At 37.5% G+C, this 23046-nt stretch overlaps 1 protein-coding gene and 1 pseudogene across 4 annotated transcripts in view; both read left to right on the top strand.

The window, feature by feature from the left end:
- The window catches only part of LOC101424034 (protocadherin-9), a 947185-nt gene that overhangs the window by 887204 nt on the left and 36935 nt on the right, over nt 1–23046 (top strand). The gene's annotated exons all lie outside the window — the stretch shown is intronic.
- Nucleotides 9919–21107, top strand: LOC139436599 (actin-related protein 2/3 complex subunit 2 pseudogene; annotated as a pseudogene).

Consider the following 23046-nt stretch of genomic DNA (forward strand, 5'->3'; position numbering starts at 1 on the left):
TTTTGAAGGGTAGGCATATTGCATACCAAAATGCCCTTTGAGAATCTCAGTTAAGGTTTAATAAACACTCTCCCTATTTCTGCTGCCAGTGTGAGAGTTTCATTTTGCATATGCTGACCTTGGTTTAGGATATGGAGAGTTTGTTATTAAACTTACACCCTGCCATCAACATGGGCATCAACTTCTGCAAAGCGACCTCTCTCCATACATTTCTCATTTTAGCAACATGTCTTTTCAGCTACGGTGCTGCTACCTAGGGAATCGAACAAGGGCATATGCAAAACAGAGCTCTTCTTGGGCAGAGGAGGCTCTATGTAGTAGGTCTGCTCTGCAGGGCTCTGTGGGATCCTCTCCAAATTTTCTTACCAGCTGCCAACATCTCCCAAGTACACCAAGGAAGATATCCTTTTACTTGAGACAAATACATCTTTACCTAGAGCTAGCAAACAAACCCCTTTCTTCTTTCTCCACCACATTTAAAGATATTTGGAAGAGATATAAGTAGATGCCATCAACATAACTTGTGTTTATTTACGGTGTATTAAAAGTATACTCATTTATTCCTTTAACACATGTAATTATATACTAGTCTGGATGAGCTCAGATGCTAACTCAGAGATTCTGAAAACCGAAAAGTCCCAACCATGCCTGAATGAGTGAACTGAGTGGTTAGGGAGAAAATTTCTAAAGATGCTCCTTTGTTTACATTTAATTCATATCTTCCTGTTCTGAAACCTTCAACTCAAGACACAGAAGAAATAGTTGTACTTTGGCCTCACTGTAGTAGATTTGCCTCTATGTTACCAGACAGTCTCAATGATTCCCCTGGAATGTAATTCATCTTCATTGTTTCTGTGCCGACAGGATGGAACCTGCTTACAAATTTTACAGCTAGCAATACTTTTTATTGTTGTTCTGAAAGGGCTCCTGAGGGCTTTCTATTTTATTTTTAGGAACACTCTGAATTTTTTTCCCCTTTATACTATAGTTTTGGCTATTATGAGCGATGACCCTAGAATACTCGGAAGGGAAAAAAACCAACCAACACCCACCAAACGCTGTAACTGTCATAAGTTTAAATGTAATCTACCAATATTTTTGATTTATTGCGCATGCTACATTTTAACTATATTATGGCTAATGAAGAATATCAACTTCCCTTGGGTAAGGCTGACATTCCATCCGACTAAGAAACCTTCAGTATGGCTCAACTGTCTTTTAGAAAAGAAAAAAAAAAAGATACAAGGAATGTAATGTTTTTCTAGTGTATTAAATTTAAAATTTGACATCTCAAATGTAGTCAATTTTATGATGAAACATTGAATTTATTTTTTTTTTTAATTTATTTTTTTTTTTTAAAGATTTTTTTATTTAATTTCCCCCCCCCCCCGGGGGGGGTCTGTTCTTGGTGTCTGTTTGCTGTGTCTTGTTTCTTTGTCTGCTTCTGTTGTCGTCAGCGGCACGGGAAGTGTGGGCGGCGCCATTCCTGGGCAGGCTGCTCTTTCTTTTCACGCTGGGCGGCTTTCCTCACGGGCGCACTCCTTGCGCGTGGGGCTCCCCCACGCAGGGGACACCCTTGCGTGGCACGGCACTCCTTGCGCGCATCAGCGCTGCACATGGCCAGCTCCACATGGGTCAGGGAGGCCCAGGGTTTGAACCGCGGACCTCCCATATGGTAGACGGACGCCCTAACCACTGGGCCAAAGTCCGTTTCCCGAAACATTGAATTTATATCACTCATTATCCACTGTGTTACTTAGAATGTTTGATTGTTTACCTTTGATATTTTTCAGGCTTAATTCTACTTAAATATAACAAAAAAGGAACCCAAGATGCTAATATAGTATGAAATCATCATTTTAAAGTGTCTTTCGCCTAAAAGTTAAGACTCTTTTTACTAATATTTGATTTCAGAAAAAAATATTGTTTATTGGAAAGCAGTGGTGAGGGAAGTTTTATGGAAAATAAAACAGGTTGGTAATACTTTAAATGAAAATGAAAATGAATATGAATATGACATCTTGTTATGTTAACATTTTAGGGATTTCTGTCTAAAAGTCAATTTGGGAGAGATCATTTCTCCTCCTAAGAAAAGAGCAGAGGCAAACAAAGACCCTGACAACTGGTCTAATGATTAGGTTGAAGATGGAAGTAGCTCATAATGCATCAAACACCATTTTGTGTTAGAGAAGAATTTGCTCTTTTCTTGTGTTGTTCTCTTGCTATCAATTTTATACTAATGTTTGAAGTCTAGTTGCCAAAAGTTTTGAAACAGCTTATAAAAATAAATTAAATTCTAATCAACATTTATAAACAAAAAGCACATTCTGAAAAAAGTTACCTGTATATATTTATTACTATTTTTAAATTGAGAATTTAGAATTGTCCAATATAGAAAAGTGAATTTAACTCCTTTTAAAATCATTTTTGAATTTATATAGAACCTTTCCCTACAATGCAAGCTGTACAAATTTATGTGTATGTGTGTGTGCATATATACATAGAACTTTTTGCTTATTTATATGAATTAATAGCTATATGAAATCCAGTAAATAAATTCTAATATTTAAGTAGTTTATTTCTAGAGAAAAGATACAAAAATACAGAAAATAAAGTCCTACAAAATGTACTAAATGGAAATAAAATGACCATGCTTTTAGTATTTGATAAAACTGATATTCTCCTTTAAGTAATAGTTTTTCTCACATTAAAATTATTAATAATTTACTGTAAATTGGGCTAGAGAATAGATAAGATTAAGTCAAGATTAAGTATTATCATTATTTAGTCATCAACCTACAATGAATTTTGGTAATCAGTTCAATTATATTACTTACATTGTACCAAATGCTAATTTTAATTAAAATTATAATATATATTGCATTGCTTGGAATGTATTACTGATTAATATTTTAATGTTGCTTATAGAAGCAATACATTTATTCCATTTATTATGACAATATAATTAAAAATCTTGTGAGCTATCTGCATTAACAAACTTATTGAAGGATCTCAGGAAAAACCATAAAAGTATATTATATTGATTATATTTGAGGAGATTTTTGTGCCAAACACCCAAAGATATGTATCTCACACTGATTGTAGATGTAATCAGCCACCTATGCAATCAACTCACTGACCAGTAAAGTCGATGAAAGCCCTTGTATTTCAGTTAGCCCAGTGCTTGCTTGAGCAAACAGCTGGGCACTATTACCTGGCTAAGTTGACACATTAGCCTGATTATCACACTCTGTGCTCCAATTTTTTCATATGTCCCAATAATGTCTTTTACAGCCTTTTCTCTTATATTATTAGATCCCATCCCAGATCATGTTTTGCATTTAATTGTATTGCCTCTTTTGCTGCCCTTTTTGTTTTTCAACTGTGGAAACAAATTTACCCATCTCAACCACTCCCAAGCACACATTCAGTGAGATTGATCACATTCACAATACTGCACTACCCTCACCATCCCACCATCCCATTACCCCAAACAGAAACCCTACCCCTGTTTCACATTAACTCCTCATTCTAGTTGTTCCCTGCCTTTGCTTGATAACCTCTATTCTACTTTCTCTTTCTGAGAGTTTGCATGTTCTAGCTATTTCATATAAGTAGTTTCTATGATATCTATTCTTTTTGTTTGACTTATTTTACTCAACATGATGTCTTCAGGGTTCATCCATGTAGTGGCATGCATCTAACTTCATTCCTTTATTTACATTTAAACCAACTACTGCTATTGGAGAAATTTCTTTTGCTATTTTACTTTTAGTTTTTTGTAAATCTTATACCTTTTATCTCTCTCAATTCTTCCATGACTTCCTTTTTGTATTTAGTTTATCTTTTGTAGTAAAAAATTTAGAATCCCTGCTCATTTCCTTCTGTACATATCTTTCTTTGTGGTTACCATGGGGCTTGAATTTAACATCCTAAATCTGTAACATAACTACTTAGCTTAATATTATACACAAAATAAGTTGCAATAATCCTATGTCCACCCCCACCTTTATGTAGTTCTTGTCACAAATTACATATGTATATATTAAGAGTCAAAACCATTGACTTATCATTACTTTTATAAATTTGAGTTTTAGACACTACAGAAGCAAAAAGAGGGGTTATATACCAAAACTACAATAATTCTGGCATTTGTACTTATGTTGTTGTCTTCACTGGAGATTTTTATTTCCTTATGTGACTTGTATCTATTGTTGAGTGTCCTTTTCTTTCAACCTGCAGAATGCCCTTCAGCATTTTTGTAGGGCTGGTCTAGTGGATATTCCTTAAGATTTTGTTTATTTGGGAATGGCTTAATCTCTCCCTCATTTTTGAAAGATAATTTGTTAGAAATAGAATTCTTGGTTGGCAATTGTTTCTCTTCCACACTTTAAATATGTCATTCTACTTTCTTCTTGCTTCCATGATTTCTGATGAGAAATTGGCACTTAATCATATTGAGACTCCCTTGTACATAACAGGTTGCTTCAATCTATGGCTTTCAAAATTCTCTGCTTGAGGCATTCAACAGTTTGATTATAATAGGTCTTGGTGTTAATCTATTTGAGTTTATACTGTTTGGAGTCCACTGACCTTCCTAAACATATATATTCATGTCTTTTATTAAATTTGGTAAGTTTTCTGCCTTTCTTTCTTTAGATTTTCTTTCTGACCCTTTCTCTCTTTTCCTTTTGCAAATTCCTCAAAGTGTGTAGTCGTATACCTAATAGTATCCCACAAGTTCCACAAGCTTTGTATATTTTACTTCATTCCTTTTTCTTTCTGCTTTCCAGACTGAATGATTTTGATGATCTTATCTTTAAGATCATATATTTTTTATTCTTCCAACTCCAATCTGCTGTTGAACACCTCTAGGGATTTTGTTTAGTTTTGTTTCATTTGTTATTGTTATCTTCAGCTCAGTTTTGTCCTTCTCATAATTCCAATATTGATATTCTCTTTGTGTTCAGCTATCATTTGCCTAATCTTACTTCATTCTCTTTTTTCATATTTTCCTTTCAGTTTTCTAGCATATTTAGGACCATTTTTAAGAAGTCTTTCTCTGGAATGTCCCAGGTCTGGTATTCTTTGTTGATTAATCTTCTCCGTTGGATGGGTCATCATTTCCTATTTCTTTTTGTGTTTTGTAATCTTTTGTTGCAACCTGGACATTTTGATATTTTAATTGTTATTGGAACCTAGAGTCTGATGCATCTGTTCCTAAGCTTGAATACAGCTAATGTTATGACAGAGAGATTCTTAAATGCCAGGCGCTAACTAAAAAAGGGTAAAAATAGAAAACCTTTTCCCATTATTTGCAGATTGGCCTATGCAAGTGCTATCCTTCAGAGTTTAGATATACAATAAGTTTACAGAGGAGCCTGAGGCAACAGTATAGGGACTCTGGTCTTTTCTGTGCATGTGTCTTGTCCTGAGCCTGTACTTGTGATCCTAGGAATCCCCCCTCATATAAGGCGTAAATGTCCTCACTCCCATAGGAAACAGGGCTTCTTCCCAGTCTCAGGTGCTATACTGCATATCTCACAGGGAGCAATCCTTTGCTCCAGAAAGTTTCAGTAGACTGTTCTCCTACAGTGTTCTGTACAAGAGTTCTGTAAGCTGCCTTTAGGTACAGGGCAATTTCTAGAATGGCATACCTCCTGCTAGGTGTATTCTCATTCTCAGTTCTTCAGGCAGCCTTCATACTGTTTGGCAGAGACATACATGCATCCTGATATATGCATAAAGGTTTCTTTGCTGCTTCTAGAACAGGGACCAGGGGTCTGCACTGAGACATTGCATGCTACCTTGGAGCCAAACTGTTAAGGGAATGGGGGAGGGGCAGTAGGGGATCCATAATTTTCTACCATTTCAGTTGTCTTTTTTCTTGATTTAGTACTCTCCCTGTTACTGAAATCCTTTAAATGATTTCTGGAGCTTTGAGAAATATGTCTCTGCTTGTTCTGCTTGTTGCTCAAAGCTACTGTGGGGAGATGGGGTACTGGAATATTTCATTCTGCCATCTTGATAGGGGCAAGATCCAACCAATATCTACATTATTGTCTTCAGTATAATGATGGGTTTAAAAGTATTCATTTCTTTCAAGACAAAGAATTGGCAAGGAAAATAATCATGGGAAAGACAAATTAAGGTGGTTGTAATTGTAGGACAAGATATATGAACCTGTATAGCTAGTATCTAGATGTGAGTTGAAGAAAACAGAGACTTGCGTTTATCAAAGATAGGAGTTAGGAAAGAAAGTATATTTTAGAAATTGATGATCTTAGTAAGTGCCAAAAGAGGCAGATTCATTTAAAAGAGTGGTTTTCATGCTAACTTTTAAAATTCTAGGCTTTTATGAAGGTGCTTCAGGATTCTATAAAGGTTCAATGGATATTTCAGGTGTCAATGTTTTATATGGTTTTATGTCTGAGATTTATTTCCAAATTGTTAATTCACTGGAGCCCTCCAATAATTTAACATTTTTTTCTGACGAATTGATACTTTATAAGTAAAATTTTTAATTTGTAGAATATATTTATTTTTAAAAAAACATTCACTTTTGCCTATGGAACTTCAGCATTGTCATCAATGCTGGGAGCTTGTTGGAATCACCAATTCTCAGGCCCCCAACACTGACTTAATCAGAATCTGCATTTTAAAGATTTGTATGAACATTAAGCTTTTTTTAAATTTATTGAAATATATTACTCATACATAAACATACATAAACAATAATGTATAATAGTTGTGAACTTACAAAACAAACATATATAACATCTCGCCCTACCACCAATAACTTGCATTGTTTTTAAACCTTTTTAACTAATGATTAAAGAGCACTGTCAAAATATTACTACTAAACCAAGTGTTTTTTTCCTAACCAATCTGATTATTATTATTATTATTTTTTTAAAGATTTATTTTTTATTTATTTAATTCCCCTCCCCTCCCCCGGTTGTCTGTTTTCTGTGTCTTTTCGCTGCGTCTTGTTTCTTTGTCCGCTTCTGTTGTCGTCAGCGGCATGGGAAGTGTGGGCAGCGCCATTCCTCGGCAGGCTGCTCCCTCCTTCGCGCTGGGCGGCTCTCCTTATGGGTGCACTCCTTGCGCGTGGGGCTCCCCTACGCGGGGGACACCCCTGTGTAGCACAGCACTCCTTGCACGCATCAGCTCTGCGCATGGGCCAGCTCCACACGGGTCAAGGAGGCCCGGGACTTGAACCGAGGACCTCCCATGTGGTAGACGGACGCCCTAACCAATGGGCCAAAGTCCGTTTCCCAATCTGATTATTATTATCTTTATATCATTTATATATGAACATATATAAACAATTAAGTGTGTAGTAAAGTTGTAAACTTACAAAGCAAACAGGCATAATATCATACAGGGGTCCCTTTAGTAACAAATGTCTCATGACAATGCAAGGTGTTGGTGGAGGGTTGATGCACATTAAGTTTTGAGCAGCGTAAGTCATAGATTGTATGTAGTGAATTAAACTCTGATCTGTAAAAATGATGAAAATATCTGCTTTGTCTTCCAGGCAAAAATCAAATGAGAAAAGTCAATATGAAAATTTTAGGCAAAATCTTAAATCCTGAGGAAGTATAGAGAAGAAATCAGTGGATTTCAAATGTGGTAGGGAAAGGGACACCTGGATACATTTTATACATAGCTAAGTTAGCTTTGCCAAAGGAAAATCTTTTCACTTTTGCTTTGCTTTATAATTTCCTTAAAATTCATTTTCCAGCAGTTGCAGTGACATATAATCTTTTCCATTCTTACTTCTTAATTTTATCTCCATTCTAAAGTATTTGTCTCTTTCCTCTATTACTTATATTCATTGCTTAAAGCTTTTTTAAATTTTTAAAGAAGTTTTAAAATGGATTGGTGGCATTACATGTAAAATTTGTGCATTTAAATATGCCAAAAACTTTCAACTATGGAAAAAATGCCCTGAGAAATGAGAGCGGATCTGATATTTAAAAGTACATATTCCAGTTCTCCTTCAGTTAAAGATTAAAAAAAAGCAAAAGGAAAACAATTTCAAACCAAATATAAAATGTGTGTTTATGAAAGCAAGAGAAGAGTAAAAAGAGAAAGTAAAGTTGCTGCTGTTAAAACGTTATCAAATCTAATAAAAAGCAGATTTTTGGGTCCACAATAATGTACGAGCCCTTATGTGCTGCAGGATTCTAACAAGAGATTTTCCTTCTTGCCAATTGTTTCTATTCACAACATTTAGTCACCTAGTGACTGATTTGTGCCAAGTGGAATTTTTCCAAGCATGGGATATTTACAATTCTCTGTTTACTAGTTCCTAGAGACAGATAATAATACAACAGCAAATAGCTCTATCTCCAGATAGAGAGGCATACATGAGAATCTGAGTATCAAAGTCAGAGCATAGAATTGTTTCACATACAGAAAATATTTTTATGTTCTTACAAAAGTGAAAAAAACCTTTGCATTATGTAACCATACAATAATTTATATTATGAAGTAAAAATTTAAAAGATTATCAGTTGTATAGATAAAAAGGTGTCAGTAAAAGCAAAAAGTGGTACAGAATACATAATAAAATGTACGCAAAATTTGCTTTGTGAGATACTTTAGCACTTTGGGTTTTTTTTCCCTTTTTATCTATTTATTTATTTATTTTTATTACATTCAGAAAATATGAGGTCTACTTTAGCACTTTGAAGAAATAATCTGAACTTCCATAAAAAGTCAAAAAGTTGAATGAAGAGTAATACTTAAACATGTAATTAATAATATCCTTATGTTGTTTTACTTTCTATACCACAGATACACCATGGGTGTCTAAGTTGATATATGAACTATCTACCTCTACTTCTAGCAAGCAATGGACATCACTTAAATTCTATTTTCAAATATGCTCTTGAAGTTTAAGCACTAATTTTTTTTTTTTTCATCCCTTTCATGCCTCCAAGGTTTTTAACACTATTGATTTTAGTGCCAGGGAATCATGTTTTTTGAGGACCACTTGCTATCTACCAGTATGTAAGTGCAGCTGCTGGAAAAATGTATTTTAAGGACATCATACTTAGATCATAAGAAAAATCAAAAGAGGGGAAGATAAAGGAAGGGATTTCATTGAATCTTGAATCAATAGTATTTGACCTTATCCAGCATTTAATTGATTGGCTCTTCAAATCTGTAAAATGTGAGATTACCCTCCCTGGTTAGAAAAGCTGTTTTACAGCCACTCTGTACATTTGTATTGATCATGACTGTGCATTAGGTCTGATAACATGGTTATCACTTAATGGATGGATCAGAATGGAGGAATTCATTTGTGTTCCCCAGTGCTGTGATCTATCTGTAAATTACCAGATATTGTGACGATCAGTGTCAACTACTAGTTTTATTTTGGAATTACACCTCCTGGAAACACTTTCAGCTAATGTTTATAAAGTCTGTTATACAGGACCAGTGACAAGATAAGTTATATAGGATGTGTAAAAGAATAGGAACATGCAAAGACACTGGTTTAGTTTTTAACAAATACCACACAATAGGTTGGCTTAAATAAGAAATTTATTGGTTCATGGTTTTAAAGACTAGAAAACTTGCTCCCTTCTGACTGGCTGGCAATCATTAAGGTCCCTTAACTTTTCTGTAACATGGCAATGCACATGGCAATGTGTTCTCCTTTCCCTTCTGGGTTCCATTGTCTTCCAGCTTCTAGTTGCACTCTGTGACATCTCCTTCTGTGTTCCATTTCCTTTGTTTATAAGGACTTCAGCCATATTGGATTAAGTCCTACTCTAATTCAGTTTGGGTATACCTTAACTAAAAACATCTTCAAAGACCCTATTTACAAGAGGTTCACACCCACAGGACCAAGAGTTGATGCACGAACAAGACTTTTGTCAGGGATACTATTCAGTATCCAACATGTACATTCACGAGTGTAAGTGTTCATTTTTGTTTTCTCCTAGCTAGATAGAAAATTTATTGATGGAAAAGAAAATGGCTTATCAGTCTTCTGATCCCAGCACAGTGCAAAACTGTAGTGGTGATCTATTAACAATGTTAATTGTTAATTACAATTCTTCTTGGTTCTCTCTTTAAAAGGCAACTTCTTCATTTGTTGAATCTGGATAATAGTACCCCATGTGGTTATTGTGAGAATTAAATGAAGTAATAGTATTAAACTTAGCTCAGTGCTTGATTCCTTCTAGGTACTCAATAAATATTTGAGGATTTGCAGTGTTATTCCTATTTTCCATTATTTCATAAATATTGACCTAGGTAAAGAAAACCCAGGTTTCTTCTTTTTATCTGTTTTTTTTTTTCTCACTAAAGACAACTATAAAACATACATATCTTTCTCACTCCATGCATTCCCTACCTCTGCTATAATATACAGAACCAATATCTTGGAAAGAACTAAAGAAACCCATGACTGGTATTGTTAACATTAGGAGACTTCTGGCATGACAATTATAAAATGGGTCAAATCACTTTTGCAATATTAGCTCCTATTATTGGCTCATTATCTTTTAGTTCTCTTTAAAAGAACTTGACCAAGATTCACATAGCCAGACGTGTGCTCATTTTCCAGTGCCTGCCTCCTCTGTCAATGCAGGATAATTTTGCTACCTAAATTATAGGGTTGCAGAGAGGATTAACTGAGAGAACACATGTAAAGGATTTAATATTGTGCCTGGCATGGAGCAAGCACTTAATAAATGATTGTTGCTAGTACCATTATTATTAGCAATTTCTATCATTATTAATATCATATTGTTTATCCTGAGGCTCATACAATCCATTGTTTTGATTATGTACAGCTGGTCCCACATTCCTTGAAACAACATAAATGAGAAAAAAATTAGCAATAATGTTTGGTAGGAAGGCAAATTGCATGTTGGTTTATGATACTATTTATAAGTCTATTAAATAACCTAGATGTTCTCAACGATCCCATGATTAAAATGAGATGGAAGCTATAGAAGAATTACGAAGAGAGGAAGGACAGAATCTGACAAATTTTGAAAGAATCATTCTGCCTCTGTTTGTAGAATAGCTAGAGAATCCAGGAAGCATCAAGACCAGTTAGGAGTTTATCAAAATAAAACAGGTGGGAAATGATGGCAACTTGAACTAGTGTGCTAGGAGTTGAAATGGTAAAAATTGTATTTATTAGGAAGACCTATAGTATATAATTGTGTATGGAATGACGGGGCAGTGTAAAAGGGAGTCATATAAAATAACTATAGATTTTTGTCCTGAGATACCAGAAGAATTGAGTTGTTAACGAGAAGGAAACTACTAGATGTAACTACTGCTGCAATGAATGTAGCTAGAGAAGAGACACAGTCTGAAGACTAAGGACTGAGCCCTGGAATGCCCCAGGACTTCATAGGTTTAGCAAAAGAATTCAAGAAAGAGTGGCCAGTGATGTTGGATCACTCCAAAAGAGTGTTATCTCTGAGCCAAATGAAAAAAAATACAGAATTTTAAGAAGGCAGAAATGATCCACTGTCCACTGCTGTGATGTAATAGGGTGGAGTTGTCAAATATCCATGATTGGGAAAATAATACTGCTTTTCATGTTCATTGGGGAGTCAGAAAGGAGAGGTTTAGGTCAGAAGTTAAAGTGTTGACATAGGACAACTTGAATTCATGGTATGGGTGAGACATCAAGTCAGATATATTTGACTTGAAATATAAGGCTGAAGCTCAGGGTCAGGTGAAGTCTGGAAGCTGTACATTGAGTACCATGAGTAGTTATTATTCTGAAACTGTGGGATTAGATAGTATTAATGGACATGTAGAGTGTGAAGAGATCAATCAAAGCATCTTGAGAACAGCTGCATTTAAGGGGAGGGTAATGAAGAATAAAAGGCAGATGGGTGTCTCTAATAACAATATGAAAAGAACCAAGCATGCATAGTATTACTCAAGTCCAGGATCTCTTTTGACTCTACAGATCAGTAACTAAATATACAATCCTGTCAGTAGTAAAAGCCAGTGGTTCCATAGCACTTCCCCTTCCAACCTTGTAAGACATGCATCTTCTGTGGACTCTACTCTCTCATTTGTAACTGCCGTCTGCAGCCCTTTTCTGATAATTGAGTTGGCAAAGCTTCCCCCACCCACTAAGCCAGGTGGAGGTAGGACCACTGCTCTTGGAGATTACTATCAGCACTGCTGCCTCCTATTGTTCCAAAAGCCACTGGTACTCTCATCAACTGCTGCTGAAGATGTTGGCATTTGGCGCCACTGGCACATTGGATGCTAGGAATTGGCCAGGGCTGCAAGCACTGCTGCTGAACAAACTGCCCTGGGTATGCCAAAACTATGATGCATTTTGTCTCCTCCAAAGCACAAAGACACATTCTGATGCAATGCACTCTCACTTTCTATACATTGGTCACAAGCATTTCTCCTCTGTGTCCCAAATATCTAAAAGCAGTAACTTGTCATCCATGAGTTAACAGAAGCTGAGCCAGAAGACAAAACAGAGTGGAAAACATAGAGTTATACTTGAAAACATCCCTTCCCATAAATAACCAAGGTATACATTCATCAATTCATTTATTCAACAAATATTTATGGAGAGCCTAGTATATGCCAGGCATCCTTCCCTCACAATATGTGCGCACGACGGCTGCCATATGATGAGAAGACTTCCACATGCAGCTCGGCACTCAGCCAGGTTATCCTCAGAAAGCCTTCAGAGCCATGCTTACCAAACTCTTTGTACTTCAGAATCACATGATGGGAAGTTCCAATTTTGGAAATGTGGTTTGAGCCAAAGAGTCTATTATCCAGGTAATTCTGATGTGCAGGTATGTTTGATCACTCCCACTTTAACCATCTCCATTTATAGCTGAATTCTAGATGTACATAAAGATTAAACCTCAGTTTGAAACTCCTTGTACACCAGGAAAGAGAAAGTTTGCAAATGCCATAAGCAGTATGAGTGCAATAGAGAAGGAGAATATGGCTTTCAGGAAATAAAGTGTAATTGGTTGATGTGGAAGACAAATGTGACCCTGAAAAAATAATTTTGGTCAGGAGGAGGGTACTGATTGCAAGGACATAAAAGGTGATGAAGAAATAGAATCTACTAAATATTAGGCTATTAATCATTAGAGACACTTGGTAACAAAAGGAAAGTCAAATTGGAATTATATGAGCACTTTGAGAGATACAGCAAGATTAGGGAAAGTGTTGTTTTTTGTTGTTATTGAATTTTATATCTTGTTTTTTGAAGTGGCGATCTTACACATGTCAAAAGGAGAAGCAACAGGTAGACAGGGTAAATTGAATAGAAGGGGTGGGGTGGGATGATGTGACAGACTGCCCGACTGGGCAAGATGCAGCTGTATATTGCTGATCCAGCAAGACCCACAGAATGTGACAGAAAGGGAGTGAGAGAAAACTGGTAAAAGATTAGCATTGGCAAAGCAGGGGATAGCTTGTTTCTCTGAAACACTAATAAAGAAAAGCAATGAGTGTAAAGGAAAAGAGCTGAAGAAAATTAGGGCTTTGATAGTTTCAGTTCAATAACAGGTGGTATCATTTGCTAAGAATGAGGTACATAGGCCCAAGCTGAGACATGAGGAAAAGCTACAATATTGAATTCTCCCGAGTCAATAAGCAATGATTACAGAATGGTTGAGCACCAGTGAGGGTTGAATTGAAGTTGAACAGCACAGATTTGTAGAAGAACCTGTCAACATCAGTTTCTGTGTTTCTCTAGCACTACCTTGCTGTGAAGGAGAGAAGCAGAGAAAGCAAATGCGGTGAGGTTTTTGCAAGGAGGAAACTTAACAAGGTGAGCACAGCCGAAGGTCAGCTGAGCAAGGCTTCCCAAGGTTCTTGCAGGAGCATCTGAAATGACTGACTGTGGGGTCAGGAGAGTGGGAGAAGCCAGAAAGGGGTTAATAAACCAGGGAACAAGAAATGGCTGAGATAGTGTAGTTCTTGGGATAAATAATAAGGTTAGTTGGCGCAAGAAAGAAGACAAGGCACAAGATGAAATTTTCCTTACAGACGGTAATTTTAGAAGTTAAGTGTTTGGGGAGTGGTGCAAAGCTGAGTGATAGATTTATTTATTTATTTTGGTCTATCCTGACATTTGGTTTCTTGTTGGTAGCCTGAACCCATAGCTTAGGGCCTGAAACATTTATACATTTTAAATACACTGATGGATAAGGGAATTGTCAGTATTAAACATAGTTTTTGCTATCTAAATAGAGCAACTCAGTAAAACTATTAAAATTCAAGATGTAAATCTAATATACGATGGCATTCTGTTTGCAGAGTACATATGTTCAGAAGCACGAATACATTAAAATGCAGTTGAATTGGAGCTTTAATATATTTTTCTTTGGAGACATTTTTAAATTTTCCTTGCCAGGTACACTTTATATCAGTGAATAAAATGTATATTGCTAGCTATAACTATAATTGTAATACACAGTACATGTTTAGTTATAAAAATGTGTTCTTTTGACACAAAACCCCCCAAGGCCTGAAAGAGTTAATGCAATGACTATGACTTTATTTGTGGGGAAATTAGCATTTTTATTTTCACTATTCTTGCTGGCTTTGTTATGGGCCTTTCTGACTCCTATTTATTTAGAATTAAGAACATTTATTTAGAATTAATTATTAATTCAAAATTACTAAACGTATTTCCTGGAGTGTTTGTGATTCACAGATTCCTTTAGCTGGGGAGTGCCACTGACATTCCTCATTTTTGGGCTATGTAAAACCACCCTCCATATATGCTACCTGCCTCATAGCCAGTTAAGAGAAGAGTAGGGATTGGCAGGCAGGGCCCTAACCAGTTAACTCTCTGCTGTAAGCCTCATGCATTCCATCTCATTGGTGAGGGGATTTTAGAAGTAGATCTCCCCATTCCAGCATTCCCACAAGTACCCTTCCAGAAATGTGGGTAGAGCGTGAGGCATTGCTCTTATTGCCACACAGTGATGGATGGGTTTATGTAGTAGTGTCAGACATGGTATTGATTCCCAAGGTTTCACCTCTCACAAAATAAACGCTTTCACCTTGCTTTCAAAACTGAGAAGGAGGGGAAGTGGGTGGTGGAAGTGCCAAACTTTTATCCCAAAGGGACTTCTGTGTTCTGGGTGTGTGGACAGGCACAGCGCCTATAGTTGAAATGCCTCTGTATGCACAAAAATTCCTAGTCAAGAATGAGTGCTGTAGTGGCTGTGTGCTCAGCATCTTTGGAAGATATCCAAAGGTGAATATTAACAAGAAGCTTCTTATAATTCTTGCTGTATTGGATATTTGAGAGCAATCAAGGAATGCTTGCTGTTTCGTTCCTATTTCAAGAAAAGGAAACTACTCCATATTAATTGAATGCATTTGGCTCAGTAGTGTAAGTGTGACAAATAGAGATATGCCAAACTGCCTGAAAATAATTTGGGTCATCAGAAAATCACTGTGCCTGCCAGTTTGCCAACAATTCCTAGTCCTCCTGGAATATCACATCTCTTTTCCATTAGCTATTTACCATCTGACGAATGAGAGGGTACACTAATTTATTTCTTGAGAAAAGATATCCCGCTTTATTTACGGTTTTCGCCTACGAGCTTATTGTCTTATCGAGCTTATTGTCTTATCGTATACACTCCAATACCTTTGCAAATTGCTCACCTGGGGTCTTCTCCAAAAACAGGGAGTCTTCCCGTAAGAGATGGGAGGTATCTTTGTCAACAGCCTGCCTTTTCTGCTTTATCATGATGAAATGACAATTGTTTACAGATGAGCGCGTTCCCAGGGCATGCTTCAAGACACCTGAAGGAGGACTGGTGACAGTGGGCATAGACCATCTCTGTGGGTTGGACAGTAGGCGGCTTCCTTGCTCTGGGAACAAGGTCCAAATCAGCCTCATGCTCCTTAGTTTACAGGAAATTCAGGGTAAACCTTTTATTTACAAACAGGGACTAGTTGCCAAGATGGGATATAAAAGCAACTGATTAATCAGCATGCTGCCTTCATCTCTGAAGGCCCTCGTTGCCTGGCCCCTTTGAACGTTTAGGAGATTGGCCTTGTGTGAGACGGATGTCGTGTGGAAATGCCTTTGATAGCTCAGTGATTGAGTCTATCATGCTTTGGAAAGGGACAGGACCAGGCTTAAACAGCCCTTCCTGATAGAACACAGAGTGTGCATGGCTGGGGAAAAAATTACCTCATTATAGCTCAGTGCTGTTGCGCTTTGGAGTAAAATGAGAGAAAAGCTTGCTCTGGTACTTCTGCTGATAAAATTCACTTTCTGGAACACAACCAAATCCTAGCATATATCATCTGAGAGAAATAAAGCAGTCAAAAAATTGTACTCCTAAATGGGCCCGGAACATCTTGGCAACTGTTAAAGCAACACAAATAAGGAACAGTGCCCTACTAGCTCGACCCTTAAATTATGCAGCTGTTCATTACCCGAATTATACATCTCAGGCTGCCCTTTGGAAACAGGCATGGAGCACAGAGCTGGAACAATCCCTGAATTATAGTACAATAAGAAAGGCCTCCTAACGTGTCACAAGCATGTAGTGGAAGATAAGAAAGGCCAGCTTAAGTTCTTGGCATTTTAAAGAAGGCAATCAAGAAAGCCTTTGAATTCCTTAGTTCTCTTTCTCTGCAATTCATTTGCATTTTTGTGTTAGTTAGACAAAGCATCTCATTCATGTGTCAGCAGTCCTGTGTCAGTCTTCTCCTCTGGAGACGTACATGTGTGTTTTGGTTTAAGCGGCGCCGTATTTACAAGATGGGGCCATTGAGAAACATTAATAACAGCAGCGGCAGGCCTACTGTATTTATAGAATTAGTAATGACAATATTTAGTATCTCTAAAAATAAAGACATCATGAAAACAAAGGCACCATGAAGCTTAAGGGCAGGACACTAAAATTCATTTTGTCCGCTCTAATGGGTTTTACATTTCTGCAATAAGTGAAATATACTGCACGAGTTAGCTGCAGACTTGAATAGCACAGCTGGCTCATTTTGCTGTGATAAGAGTCACAGTCTTTCACTGATCTCTACTAGTAATACTTAAATTTGCATCCACTTGCTTGTGTTAATACTTGGAGGTGACTGGGCCCACTGAGAATTACAAGCTTTTATTTTTTTTCATCCTCTTTGTAATATATTTGGACAAAAGTTAATGCTGATGCTGTCATTTTGTATCGGACTTTTTTTGTCCTTAATTACATTGTTCAATTAACTTTTTACAGTTACCACTTTGGTGAACACTTTGGCAAAGGTTTTGTTTTAAGACATTAGGCTGCATAATGAAAAATTAAAGAATGTGTCATGGGGTGAGCATTGCAATAGACAAAATTGAGATATTTGTACAGCTAATTTTTGGCCCACAATTCTGAGATTTCTGGACTTCCTACTGTCCTTCTCCTCTTTCAGCCCTAGTGTAGTGCATGGAATGGCCCTCTAAAGATATCCTGGAAATTTATGGGGATCAAGGGACTTTGCAGATGCAATTAAATTTAAGAAATTTAAGGGTTATCCTGGTTTATGCAGGTGGGCCCAATCTAATCATACGAGCCCTTAAAAGCAAAAAAACTTTCTGTGGCTAAAGCCAGAAAATATAAGAAAGAAAGTGAAATCAGAGATATTTAACGTGGGGGAAGGATTTGGTGGGTTGTGGTTGGTTTGAAGATGGAGCAGGCAGTGTGCTGAGGATTGCTGATGGCCTCAAAGGGGCTGAGACCTGCAGCTAACAGCAAGGAAATAGGATCTTGGCCTACAACTTCAAGCAACAGGATCTGATTAACAACTTGGTGGAGTTAGGAAGCAGGTTTTCTGAGAGCCTCTAGAAAGTGTATCTTGACACCTTGATTTTGACTTTGTAAGGACTCATATGTGTCTAGACTTCTGACTGACAGAACTGTGAGATAATAAATGAATGCTGTCTTAAGCCACTGACTTTGTGGTAATTTGTTACGGTACCAAAAGAAAATGGCTTCTGGTATTCTCTCAAAAGATTACCCTTCCTGGGAATACTTTCAGTTAACTACTTTTATTTATGGAATTAAATATTTGTCACCAGCCATAGCAATTATAGATATCAGTGACATTGTTGTGGTTTGTTTGTTTGCTTGCTTTCTTATTTGGGGAATGAGAAAGAAGAAAGACTCCTGAACACCACAAAACACAAGCCAGGAGGCGATATTAGTTATTATTTGTTAATGAATTATTGAATAAATGGACCCTGGAGCCACGGTGAAAGGTTTTGGATACTGAGTCCATCACTTACTAGCTGTGTAACTTTGGGCAAGACTCTCTGAATCTTGGTTTCTTTATCTGTAAAAGGAAAATAATAATAATAAATACCCTCTTATGAGGAGCAAATGAGTGAGTAGATGTAAATTCCAGCATAGATTAAGTGCTTTATAAATAGTAGTAGTTTTGATGAAGATTATAACTGTCTACCTTTATAGTTGTAAAATGTTTTAGTTGTTTCAATAGGAACTCTTTATTTGAAATGAAAATGTCACATTTCGTTAATTCTCTAGCATGTTTAATATATAATAGTAACAGTCATTGCCCTTAAAATTTTGAAACAGTTTGATACTTCTTTGAAAATTGAAACATGTCCATAAGTGAAATTGAGACAGCCTTAATATGGGAACTGCTCCATGGTGTGGATATTTAACGATCTGTATGTTCAGATTAATTTGATTCCTTTGAGGTATGAGTTAACAGTTTTGATACAATTACTTTCCATCATTTAAAAATAATGATTTTGAGTTTCTCCCTTCAAATTTATGAAGACATTAGTAATGAGCCTGCAGTTTCCACCCAGTCTTGAGTGGAAGAGAAGAGAGTCCTCTTTTCTGATTTTTCAGTTTTCCTGAGACTTCGACCTCACTGAAGTGGACACTTGCCCTGTTATAGCTCACAGCCTACAGCTGCTAGCACAGCGTATGTAAACCCACACTTCAAGTGTGCATATTTATGCCTCCCCAGAGCACAGTGGAGCCACCAGCTCGCCTCCATTCTGCCCTGACCGTGCCCTCATTCGGGAGATTTATGGCCACTGCTGCACTAACGCACTGAGCCCTGAGTGAGGAGTGGTCCTTGCAAACTGGTTTGGTGCGAGCATACACTTTGCAAGGCAGAATACACAGAGATATGAGATGTTTGTGTTTCTCTTTGGGTCAATTGTACAATGAAAAATCAACAGAGTCATGAATTAGAGTGGTGCTTTGCCAACTCTAATGTGTGCAGGAACCACCGGTAGAATTGTTCAAAGCTGGTTCAGAGTCAGGAGATCTGAGCTGGGGCGTGAGAGTCAGCATTTGCAAAGAGTTACCAGGTGATGCTATTGCTGCTGTTCCTTGAGCGTCACTGTGCACAGCAAAGAATTAGAGCACCACTTTAAAAAGTCATTGTTATCTTGGAATAAATGACAATAGGTTTGAATTTGCATTCTAGTGCTTATGAATTTCATGCTACAGTAGTAAGAGAGATTTGGTGTCTACTCTTATGTAACGCTAACTCTAATCAAGATACCGGCTTCTATGATAAACTTAATTTCCCTTGAAATATAAATATAAATCCCACCAAGACATAGCATTTCAATTTTAGTATTAACACTTGTAGACAAGTTAGTAATAAAACACACTCTAGTCATTCAGATTTTCTAAAAGTATAAAAGACTTCCTCTACAAGTGCCTGGTAGCAAGTTGACTGAATCACACACAATTTGGAGTCCTTAATCCTGTATTGAACCCTGGCCCCACCAATTGCAGCTTATCTTGTGCAGGTCTTCTAGCATCTTTACATAAAGGGGATGCAGCAGTACCTGAGACTGGAGTTCTGATGTATGCAAATCACTTAGGAAGAAAGCTTAAAGGAATAAACTCTTTTCAAGAAATTCGACAGGTATGAAATGGCATCTATTTGGCAGATCTTTATTACGAACGTTTTGATGAGGTGAGAGCGGAAGGGGCTCGGCAGGCGGGTTCAGGCTGCAGGGGCCAGGCGGGCCGCGTGGCCGCCGCCACGATCCTGTCGCAGGTGAACAACCGCCTCGTCCAGGAGACGCTTGCGCTCAAGTTCAAGAACGCGGCTGCCAGGAACAAACCAGAAGCAGCAGAAGTAACATTTGCAGATTTTGATGGGGTGCTCTATCATATTTCAAATCCTAGTGGAGACAAAACAAAAATGATGGTCAGTATTTCTTTGAAATTCTACAAGGAACTACAGGCACCTGGCGCTGATGAGTTATTAAAGAGGGTGTACAGGAACTTCTTGGTAAATCCAGAATCAGGTTACCGTGTCTCTTTGCTTTATGACCTTGAAAATCTCCCTGCATCCAAGGATTCAGTTGTCCATCAGGCTGGCGTGTGGAAATTGTTTTGCCTCTGTCTTTGAGAAGTGCCTCCAGGTTCAAGAAGAGGGCAAGGAAGGAGAGAGCAGGGCAGTTGTCCATTACAGGAATGATGAAACCACGTATGTGGAGTCCAAAGGGACGGAGTCACAGCAGTCTTCCGCACAGTGCTTGAAGATGATGTCATGTGGTCATTGGAAAGGTGTTTATGCGGGAGTTCACAGAAGGACGCAGAGCCCGCCCACAGCCCCGCAGGCCTCGTCAGCCGCGGGGAGCCGCCTCGGGGGCTGGCAGGCACAGGCGCTGCCGTGGGCGACAGTATTGGCTGTATTGCCTTCGTGCTCTTCCCTCGCCCCGCCAGCGCCGGCGCGGGAGGCAACACCAGCAACCCGATCCACACCTTAGAGACTAGCTGCACTGCCGCATCAAGTGCTCAGAGGCCACATTCACACGTATGCGGGCAAAAACATCTGACTTCCTTAAGGTGCTGAACCGTGCACGCCCGGATGCTGAGAAAAAAGAAAACACTCACGGGGAAGACGTTTTCCCGCTAACTCTTGGGCACAAAAGGAAGAAGTGGCTGGCAACTGAAGGCTGGAACATTTGCTACCAGATAATCGTAGCTTTTAATGTTGCACCTCTTCAGGTTCTTAAGGGATTCTCCGTTTTGATTCCATTTTGCATACGTTTGGAAAATAATCTGCAGAAACGAGCTGTGTTTGCAAGGACTTCATAGCTCCCAAGAAGTAAGAAAAAAAAAAAAGAATAATTCTCCTTGATCAACTTAATTCCTTTTTCTTTATCTTCCTTCCCTCCCTCTCCCTCCCTTCCACCCTCTTTTCTGAGCTGTTTCACTTTGCAATATGTTACTGGTAATGAGTTGCAAGATAATGCAATCTTAACTCGTTTTCTCATAAGTATTTGAGTTAAAAACTCCTGTATCTAAAGAAATATGGTTGGGGTTATTAATAAAGAAAATCTTTCTATCTTAAAAAGAAAAAAAAAATTTGATGAGAAAGTTTAGCTGAAATTGTGGAGTCACTTTGGGCAAAGCAAAAACTTGAAAGAAGCTCAATATCATTTGCCTTCAAATAGTTTGATCTAACCTCACCAGTGTTTCCTATCATTTATACTTATTCTAAACTGACAATATTTTATTGAATTGCTGCTATTTTTTCTCACATATATTTTTATAGATATATAGATATATAGTAGATTTCTACCTCAGGAGCAAACTGTAATCTTATTTCACTCATAAACTAGAAGTGTAAGTAAATATAGGCAGGGAGGCTTAATTTTCCTTCATATCTCTCCAGCGTTGGTCATAGAACTTTTCAGGACTTCCAGGATTTAGTGGAAGAAATAACAAGAGAAATTCCTAGCAGGTGCCTGGGCAATCTGCTGGGAATTTGCATATCAGTTGACTCAGTAGTAAAATGTAATAGTGCTGCAACAGCTATGCGACTTGGCAGGGCATTCTATTGAACTACACCTGCAGATTGAGTGAAGGATGTTTTGTGCAGGAAATGGAGCCATTAACCAAGGCTCCTTGACTATGAGATGGAACACAGAGGTAGATGATGGCTCTTATTAGTGAAATGGAAGAAATAACAGAGGAAATAGTTAAAGTAAACCACAAGAATTACTTTGGAACATTGTAAGTTTGCAATGTCCATGAAACATCAACACATGGGTGGAAGGTTCCAGGTGGATTTTGGCTAAATGAACCATATTTCTGGGATAGAGATATAAAATAGGAATCCAGGAATGACTGAAGAAGAAAAGTCCACAAGAAGTATCCCAGAGCACAAGTGGGCAAACTGACCTTTAAAGAAAAGAGAAGCTTCCTCTGTTATAAAAGGAAATCAAAGGAGAAGATGGACAGAATAGGATGGTGGTAGGATGATAATGAAATCTGATTATATATAGACTTTTATAGTCTATGAAGCACCAGATATCCGGATTATTGTTGTTATGGTTGAATAAGTCTCCAAATTTAAATTTTATGGCTACATGTATTGTATGGATTTGAGAACTTAAGAGTAAAGACACCATTTGAGAAATATAAAATCATACCAAGTATAAAATATAAGAAAATATTCTAAGCAATATTTTATGGACTTCTCTCCTTCAGTTATTTCCTTTGTTATTCCCTTGGCCCTTGGGCCAGGTCTGGTTCCTGGCTTGTGTTTGGATACCCTGCAAGCTCAGAATGATTTTTACATTGTTAAAAAATCAAGATTAACAAGAACAACAAACAACAAAGAAAAGTATGTAACAGAGACTATGTGGCCTAGAAATCCTGAAATATTTTACCCTCTGGTCCTTTTACAGAAAATGTTGGCCAATCCCCTGCTCTAGTGTCTGCCATCAACAGAAACAAAAATAAAAATTCTCCATGATGCCATATTGCCCCCTAACTACCATCTTCTCTCTTCTTTTTCACAAATTGTCAAAAGAGTTATAAACCCCAATCAGGAAGCTCTGGATATGTTTTTCTGTGCAAAATTGTTTGATTGTCATGAAGTTTGAGAAATACCTTGTCATTCACAAATAAATTTCAGAAAGACAGGCATTTTTAATATGTTAATTTACATTGTGAATCAACAAGAGGCAGTATATAGCCATCATTTTTCAAACATATTTGACCATAAATCTCTCCTCTTTTTTTCATTATAGAAGCA

Source organism: Dasypus novemcinctus, chromosome 15 (assembly GCF_030445035.2).
Source record: "Dasypus novemcinctus isolate mDasNov1 chromosome 15, mDasNov1.1.hap2, whole genome shotgun sequence".
NCBI classification, from domain to species: domain Eukaryota; kingdom Metazoa; phylum Chordata; class Mammalia; order Cingulata; family Dasypodidae; genus Dasypus; species Dasypus novemcinctus.